Source organism: Lipotes vexillifer, unplaced genomic scaffold (genome assembly GCF_000442215.2).
Source record: "Lipotes vexillifer unplaced genomic scaffold, Lipotes_vexillifer_v1.1 scaffold134, whole genome shotgun sequence".
NCBI classification, from domain to species: Eukaryota; Metazoa; Chordata; class Mammalia; order Artiodactyla; family Lipotidae; genus Lipotes; species Lipotes vexillifer.
In genome coordinates this window covers 983918-993317 of record NW_006787464.1, presented here as the reverse complement: position 1 = coordinate 993317, position 9400 = coordinate 983918, and the positions used below count along the sequence as shown (strand labels likewise).

At 41.5% G+C, this 9400-nt stretch overlaps 1 pseudogene; it reads right to left on the bottom strand.

Moving 5' to 3' along the window:
* Positions 1 to 5610: 5610 nt before the first annotated feature.
* LOC103072960 (60S ribosomal protein L26 pseudogene) lies at positions 5611 to 6038 on the bottom strand (annotated as a pseudogene).
* Positions 6039 to 9400: the final 3362 nt, after the last annotated feature.

Sequence of the window (9400 nt, the reverse complement as noted above, 5' to 3'; positions counted from 1 at the left end):
GGGAAGTCCCAGGGTTGGTTTCTTCAGAGGCCTCTCTCCCTGGCTTGCAGTTGGCCATCTTCTTGTGTCTTCACGTGGTCATCTCTCTGTCTGTTGTGTCTGTGTCCTAATCTCTTCTTCCTAGGACGACAGTCATAGGTGTCCCCAAGGGCCCCATTTTAGCATGATCATCTCCTGAAAGAGCCTACGTCGCGGGTAGGGGAGGAGGGATAAATTGGGAGATTGGGATTGACATGTACACACTACTATACATAAAATAGATAACAAATAAGGACCTACTGTACAGCACAGGGAACTCTACTCAGTACTTTGTAATGACCTCTATGGGAAAAGAATCTAAAAATGAGTGGATATAGGTATATGTATAACTGATTCACTTTGCTGTACACCTGAAACTAACACAACATTGTAAATCAACTATACTCCAAGTAAAAAAAAAAAAAAAGATCCTATGTCCAAACTGTGTTACATTCTAACGTGCTGGGGTTAGGGCTTCAACATACAAATTTGGGAGGGACAAAATCAGGTGTAACAGAGACTCTGCTCTTATATCTCTGTATACAACTCTGTGCTGACACAATGAAATTGTCCAATAAGTGCTTTTGAGTCAGTGAATGAAGAAACGAACAGATATGTGTTGTACATGTTTTCTCAACGAGAGCATAAAGCTATTTGAGGGCAATGAAAGAACATTAGCTTTGGAATCGGGAGACCTGGATTATTGTCCTTTGCTTCATATCAGTGGAGGAGGAGATCCTTTTAGCAGCAACTTCAAAAGATGCCCCTTTACCTGGACCTAGCATGCCTGTTCCACTCCTAATGCCCTTGGAGATCCAGAGCAATTTATTCTTCATAATGCCTAGAGCACTTATCAAATTCCAGGCTCCTACAATTTCAACCCAAGAAAATGCCATCTGCTGCTCAAAAATTGATTGTTGGCCACCTTTTGTCTGTTATATTCTCTTCCAGTGAGAAACTGTGTTTCCCTGCAGGGTGAGTGGTTCTTCCATAGCCACTTAGTAATCACTGGAGAATCTATTATCTTCACTGTTGCAGCTTGATTAGTCATTAGTGTTTATTCAGCCAAAACGTTTCAGACACACATGAATTACAGCATTTGGGCCTTGGAAGGAACCTTAGAAAGCATGGGCCATGAAATTTTAGACCTGAGTATAAACCCTGCTTCCTTGGACAAACTAAGGTTTTCTCATCTGCCAAACATGTGGAGTAATATTTAACAGACTTATTCTGAGTACTGAATAGGATAATGTGTATATAGTGTCTCAGACATAAGAGGACTGAATAACTGTTCGTTTTCTTCGTCTCTCCATTTTACAGATGGGCAAATCAAGGCACAGAGGAGAAAAAAGCCCTTCGCCCTAAGCAAATCAGCAGCTTTTTATTTTTATTTTATTTATTTATTTTGGCCATACTTCACAGCATGTGGAATCTTAGTTCCCCAACCAGGGATCGAACCCACCCCCCCTGCGTTAGAAGTGCAGAGTCTCAACCACTGGACCGCCAGGGAAGTCCCCCTCAGCAGCCTTTTAAACAAGTCAGAGTTTGAACCCTATTTTCTTAAAAATTTTTAATTTTGTTGTGGTAAGAACATTTAACCTGAGATCTAAGTGTACAATACACTCTTGCTGACTGTAGGCATGGGGCTGTACAGCAATTATTCTTTAGAAATTATTCATCTTGCTTAAATAAATTTAACACCTGTTGATTAAATTCCCCATTTCCCTCTCTTTTCAGCCCCCGGCAACCACCATTCCATTCTTTGATTCTATGAATTTGACTATTTTAGACCCCCATATAAGTAGAATCATATAGTATTTGTCTTTCTGCAAGTGACTTATTTCACTTAGTCTAAGTTCCTCATGGTTCATCTGTGTCGTCGCATAAGGCAGGATTGCCTTCTTTTTAAGTCTGAATAGCATTCCACTGTATGTGTCCCTGGGGTCTTGATTTCAAGTCCAAAATTATTCTTTTGCCTCCATGCTGGATTTGTAAAATCTCTTTACCCACTAAGGAAGTAAGTTTTCCTGCACAACAAGCAGATATCTGAGTTGACAAGTCACCAAATAAAGAAGAGCAAACATTTGAAAAAGAAATGCACCAGTTTTCTATAAGAGACTGGTGTCCAACACTCAGGGATCTCACAGACAAGGGAAGACAACTTCCCCCAGAATGCTTTGCCACCCAGGCTAGTCTAGCCGGTGATGAAAGTTTAAATTCAGGCCTATGGGTATAACTGTGCAAAATACATTTCCCATCATGAGCTCACTAATGCACCCCTGCATTACCCTCCAGATATTTCTGAAACTTTAGATCGAGGATGAGCCTCCACTGAGGTCAATGCCTCTCATTAGATTTCTAGCTTCTTTCCAGTCTGGCCCCCTGGTTGACATCAGAATTCTCTTATTAGAACAGAGATCTGATCTTGTCACTACTCTGCTCAAAAACTCTACACGGTTCCTGATTTCTACAGGATGAAGTATAGACTTTTAAACACAAAAACAACAAAAGTATGTGTTAAAATGCATGTACACATCTGGCCAGATCATATGTATATCAGTTTTCGAGGGCTGTAAGAACAGAATGCCATACACTGAGTGACTTAACAGAGATTTATTTTCTCATAGTTCTGGAGGCTGGAAGTCCAAGATCAAGGTGTCAGCAGGGTTGGTTTCTCCTGAGGTCTCTCTCGTTGGCCTGCAGATGACTGCCTTCTAGCTGTAATCCCACATGATCCTTCCTCTGTGTATTCATGCCCCTGTTGTTTCTTTGTGCATCTAAATTTCCTCTTATTAAAAGGACACAGGGGAGTTCCCTGGTGGCACACGGGTTAAGAGTCCGCCTGCCAATGCAGGGAACACAGGTTCGAACCCTGCTCTGGGAAGATCCCACACGCTGCGGAGCAACTAAGTCTGCACACCACAACTACTGAGCCTGCACTCTAGAGCCCACGAGCTACAACTACTGAGCCCATGAGCCACAACTACTGAGCCTATGTCCCACAACTACTGAAGCCTGCGCCTAGAGCCTGTGCTCCGCAACAAGAGAAGCCACCGCAATGAGAAGCCCGTGCACCGTAAAGAAGAGTAGCCCCCGTTCACCGCAACTAGAGAAAGCCCGCGTGCAGCAACGAAGACCCAACACAGCCAAAAATAAAATAAATAAAAATTTTAAAAAAGGACACAAAGTCAGATTGGATTAAGGCCCACTCTAACAGCCTATTTTAACTTAATCACCTCTTTAAAGGCCTTATTTCCAATTCTAGTCTCATTTTGGGGTATTGGGGTTAGAACTTCCCCCAAATGTATAAATCTGAGGGGACACAATTCAGCCCATAACAATATATGTGCATTAGATATGTTTTAAAACTGCACATTCTAGAAAGAGCTTGTTTAAAAGGTATTATAAAGTAAATTATTTGGTTAATTTTTATATTTCAGATGTAACTTCTCCTGGACGGGAAGACCAAGAATTTGGTATTACTAAAAGTATATCTGGCTTGAGTTGGACTTCGAGAACTGCCATAGTAGAACTCCTGGAATTCTTGAATCTGCTAGGTCTCAATCAATGTTTCCTGGTTCATTCTCAATAACACTGTGACTTACAATTCCACCTTATTTAATTTGTATCCCCAGCCCAACACCTAATAAGGATTCAGTCATTATTTTTTTAATTCAGTGAAATTAATCATGCAGAGCCCCATCCCTTTCTGCCCAGTTTTCGGTCTCACTAAGCATCAGTCTCTTCCCCAAGCATACCTCTCACTCTTGTGTTTTACACATGGTGTTGTCTCACCCTTGACTGCCCCTTTCTCTAGAGAGCCAACGCAGTCATGGAGACCTGACACATATGTTGCAGATAAACACTCCCTCCTTTATTCTCTCATTGTATTACTTACCTCTTGCTACTTAGTAGATATCAGAATGTATTTTATTTTATTTGCTTATTTTTTAAATAAGCTTATTTATTTATTTATGGCTGCGTTGGGTCTTCGTTGAGGTGAGCAGGGGCTACTGTTCTTTGCAGTGCATGGGCTTCTCATTGCGATGGCTTCTCTTGTTGTGGAGCACGGGCTCTAGGCATTTGGGCTCAGTATTTGTGATGCATGGGCTTAGTTGCTCCGCGGCATGTGGGATCTTCCCAGACCAGGGCTGGAACCCGTGTCCCCTGCATCGGCAGGTGGATTCTTAACCACTACACCACGTGGGAAGTCCCAGAATGTATTTTAAAGGTCAGTGTTCCCATCTCCCTCACTACACTTGATACTCCTTCAGGGCAAGAGGAATATTCTATCACACATAGCCACTTAGTAAATGTTAGCTAGATGAGTTGGTCTGCCATTCTGCATGGTGGCATGGGTGGCAGTCATACACCCGTATGGACCCAAAGCGTGAGTTTGCCTTAGCCCCTGTCTTTTTCCAGACCCATAAACATCCACAAGCCCAACCTGACCCCAACACAAAGAGAGGAAAGAAGTCCTTTCATGATGAGGTCCCAGGATCCTCAGTTCTACCCTCCAAGAGTGCCCAAAGCAAAATACAGCTTTGGAAGTGACTGTTCCACCTTCCCCAGCCCACCCTCCTTCCTCTAAGCCACTCGTCATCTGACTTTAGCCCGGGAACTTCTCAGTCCAGTCTCAGGCTATGCTAAAGAATGAACAAGAATTGTCTGTCTTTGAGAAATGTACATGACATTTGATAAATGGGGAGAGAGGGGATATTTTGTTATGTATGTAACTGGAAGAGAAAACACAAAATTGCTAATAATTGTCTTTGGGAGGTGATATCATGACAGATTTTTACTCTATTCCCTAGAATAGGTTGCATTGTCTAAATTGTCTACAAAGACCACATTTGACTTTTATAATTGAAAATAAAGATTCAATAAAATCCCCTCATAGTATCCTAGGTGGGGCCATAAAATTCAATTGTGTAAGATGCGTGGTCTTGGCCCTGTGAGGTTACTGAAACGACCAGGGCAAACCAGGTCAGCTAGCCCAGGGGTTTCGGGGGTCAGCCAGGGCCATCCAAATCTGTCCCTGCCCTGGCTGGGGTTTGGCACTTCCTACTGGTGGTGGACCACAGTGGTAATTCACAGCCTCTTCCTCTTGGCTGACTGACTCTTATAATGTCAGCCCACTACTGAGGACACCAGGCGCCCTGGAGAAATGGAGTTCTCTGTCTCCCAATACACAGAGGAGAGGGTGAGAGAGAGGTCAGAGGAGAGGTGGGGAGACCTCCCTTCAGGAACGAAGTGGCTGCTTGGCTGCATGGAGCCCTGCTGGCTGACAGCCTCCAGAGATCAGCATCTTCAGCATCTGCCTCAGGATCAGCTTAGGAGCTGAGGTCATGCTCCTCTTCAGCAGCCCCTAGCCAACAGCTAAGCATGGCAGGACACTAGGGCCTCGTAGTTTTTGCCCAATGTGGACCTGTTCTGATAGGCAATCTTGTTCCAGAGCTTCTCAGTGGGTCATCCAAGACTCTCTCAGATCATGGTCTCAGGTTTTCCTACACAGTCCTGCTTCTTCCCGTCTTTTATCTTCTATTTTTTCTATTTCAACAGTTTTTAATGAAAGTTGTATACAAGATTACTTCATTCCTGCATCTTCTCAATTGTCTCTTCCTTATATTTGCCCTTTTCCTTTCCTACTTGGCTTTACGTTCGAGGATCTTTTTGCGGTCTTTGCCCAGTTTTAGTCTGGTGATAACCACCTTGCTGGGGTGAATGCCCACATGGACAGTCGTGCCATTAGCCTTCTCCCGCTGCACTCGTTCTGTGTAGATGACATATTTCTTCCTGTAAACCTGGACTACTTTTCCAATTTGCTGCCCTTTGTAGTGCCCTCCTACAACCTGATCTTCATCATCCTTTCAGATGGGCATGGATCGGACATTGTACTTCTGTCTCCGCTCTTTAGAGAGAGGGGAAGACATAATCTTCCTGCGAATGTGGGAAGGTGCATTGAAATGCCTTTTCTGGTTCTTGCTTCGGTCAGAAGTCACAGAGGGATTGAACTTCATTTCGGCCGCTAGCGCTTCAGCGATGGTCACAAAAGGGAAGAACCCCTCTTTTATCTTATACAGACACTGTCTCCGACAAACCTCTTGCACTCCCAACTGCAGCTTAGTGGACCCTACTGACAGTTTTACACACACACACACACACACACACACACACACACACACACACACGGGTAAGGACCCATGAGTCTGACTAACACCTGAGCCCTCCAGGCTGCACGGAAGGACCTGCTCATTTAGCTAACACATGCTAAGTACCTACTCTGTGCAGGAGCATTGTTCCTGCCCTCAACCAAGCCCTGTCTAATGAGGGACACAGAGAGGAAAATAAATCAGCAAAATACATGGTGATATCTTAGTGTAATACACGCATGCTTCTAATTGTTTAAGTACATGGAAACCTCTAATGAGTTCCCAATGTTCTCATCTTACTGTCTTCTTTGCATGAACATTCCTCTTGCAATCTTGTTTATCATTTGGCTTTGCAATGTCTTTTGCTACTGACAAAACAGAGTTAAACTCGAATGCATATACAATGGGGAAACTCTAATAACTTCTAAATTGGAGACTTGAATTAATGAATCCCTGAATAACAGAGTTGATTATACTGCCCTTTGTATTCCAGTTCCTGGTGTTTTATTGGTTTTGTCTCTGAAATGACTGATCAGCAGATCTAATAATGACAGTAATGACTGAAGACCAAAAGATAATAAGACTTAAGCCACGGTCACATTAAAGCCGGTAATAATAATACGCCTCTACCCATACATTAAAGCCTTAGCTTCCTAGTTGTACCTAAGCAAACAACTGCTGAGAGGAGAACCAAGAACATGACAGAGGAGTCAATATTCTGTGGCATCACAAGTTGGATTTTTTTCTATGCTAAGAAACTCTAAAAGCATTTGTTGCCGCCCTCGGGGAGTTCACAGAGAGGAAGAATCTGGGTCACATATTGGTTTTCTAGATCACTTATAAAAGGCCCTGATAAACAACAAGGTCCTACTGTATAGCCCAGGGAACTATATTCAGTGTCATGTGATAAACCATAATGGAAAAGAATATGAAAAAGAATGTATATATATGTATAACTGAATCACTTTGCTGTACAGCAGAATTAACACAACATTGTAAATCAGCTATACTTCAATAAAAAAATTTTTTTAAACTTTTAAAAAGGGCCTGAATCGTGTCTTTGACACAAAAGCATCCAAGTACACCAGTCTTCTGGCGACATATATATATATATATATATATATATACACACACAGCTACATACATATATACACAGATACATATATACACAGATAACTATATATGTGTATATATATATATACACATATATATTTAATCTGGGTCGCTGTTCTCGGGGCTGTGTGGAAGTCCAGGACCTACCCAAGGTTTCAGGGGGCTCCCCCTGAGAGGGTGGCTGCAAGTCTCCTTCCATGGCTCACTCAGCCAGCCTGCTACCAGCTTGATTCCCCTTGACCACCCTGTACACTCTCAAGCCTCCTGAGATTGCTTTCCTCTCTGCCCCCCTGCACGCCAATATTCTTTCTCCCCTCATTCTCCGTAGTGGTATTAACATGGGGCTATTACAAGTTAAAAACTCTTACTGACTGTATAAGAATAATAAAAGCAGGTACAGGGTAGCTCAAACAGGAGTCAACTAAATAACTCCTCCAAATCAATAATAAAAAGAAAACCCAGTTTTTAAAAATGGAGAAAACACTTGATTTCAAAACAGACGTTTCAGAAGTTATATGAATCACTAGTGCACACATAAAACGGTTTTTACCAGTGTTCGTGAAAATACCATGTAAATTTGTGTGAATACCTCATTATTCATCAGAGAAATGCAAATTAAAACCATGAGATACAATTTTTTACCCACTAGAATGGCTGCATTTTAAAGGAATGACAAATGTCAAGTGTTAACAGTGACGTGGAGCTCCTAGAACTTCTGTACATTGCTAGTAGGGGATAAGATAGTACAACCACTTTGGTAAACTGTTTGGCAGTTTATTGTAAAGAATATACCCACACTATGACCAGGAATTCCTCTTCCAAGCATCTACCCAAGAGAAATGAAAATATATGTACACAAAAATCATATAGGAACATTCATAGCACCTTTATTCATAATAATGAAACCTGGAAACAAACTAAGTGTTCTCCCACAGGAGATAAACAAATTGTGAATTTTTTGTATTTAAAAGCATAGTAATAATAAAAGAAGAATAAGAAGAAGAAATTATTGGTATCCATATTAACATTGATGAATCTCAAAAGTATATCGAGCAAGGCACAATGAGCACATACTGTTTGATTCCATTTATAAATTTCGTGTGGAATTAAAACACAGTAGAAACTAATTTATGGTGATAGAAATCAGAACATGTGTTACTTAGGGTGGGGGTGGGACAGACTCACAGGAATGGGACATTTCTGGGTAATGTAAAAGATCTCTATCTTAATTAGGGTGGTGGTTAGAAGAGGGTGAGCAATGGTCAAAACTCATTGAACTGTACACCTAATATGTGTGCAATTTGTTGTATGTAAACTATACTGTAAAAAAATCCTAATGCCTAGGCCACCCCCTAGTCTAATCAGATGGTAGTCTCTGTGGGTAGAATGAAGGTGCCAATATTTTTTTTAAAGCTCCTCAGCAGGGGCCTCATCTTCCACAGCTAAAAACTCCGCCATGGGGTTCCCATTAAAAAAAGGAAAAAAATTGAAAACTTTCTCTGTATCTTTTAAAGGAGCCAGCTCAAACCAGAGCCGAGTTAAAAAAATTAGTTTTGTCTTACTTCCTTCGTATGTTTTATTGGATCACCACTGACAATAAAAAAAGGGAAGGAAGGGCACCAGCATTTATTGAGCACCTACCACGTATCATGCACCAGACCCTGAACTTTATACTCATCATCTAATGTTTGGAACAATCCTTTTGGTAATTATTATCTCCATTTTGGAAAAGAAATCCTGAGAGTTGAAAAAGACAGGTAATGTGCTCCAAATTTTTAAAAACTGCACAATGGAGGATAAGATCCAAATGTGTTTGACTTGCAAGTTTTCATGTTATGCTCACACAGATACTTTTTAGAAAGTCTGACACAGCAATTTGAAAAAACAACATAAAAAAGTCAGGCCTTGATTCTTAGTTGCTATAAGGCATGAGCTTTTGAATTGTTTGTTTTGTGGAAATCATACCTTTAAGAGTTGAGATTTCTTTCACTACCACACATAAGGAGGGTTGTGATTTGGCAAGCAGTATCTGGCTTTCACCACGGTGAGTCCTAGATTCCACACCTCAGCTGACCATTGTGGGGCAGACCATTTTCTCATAGAAACAGCATTATTAT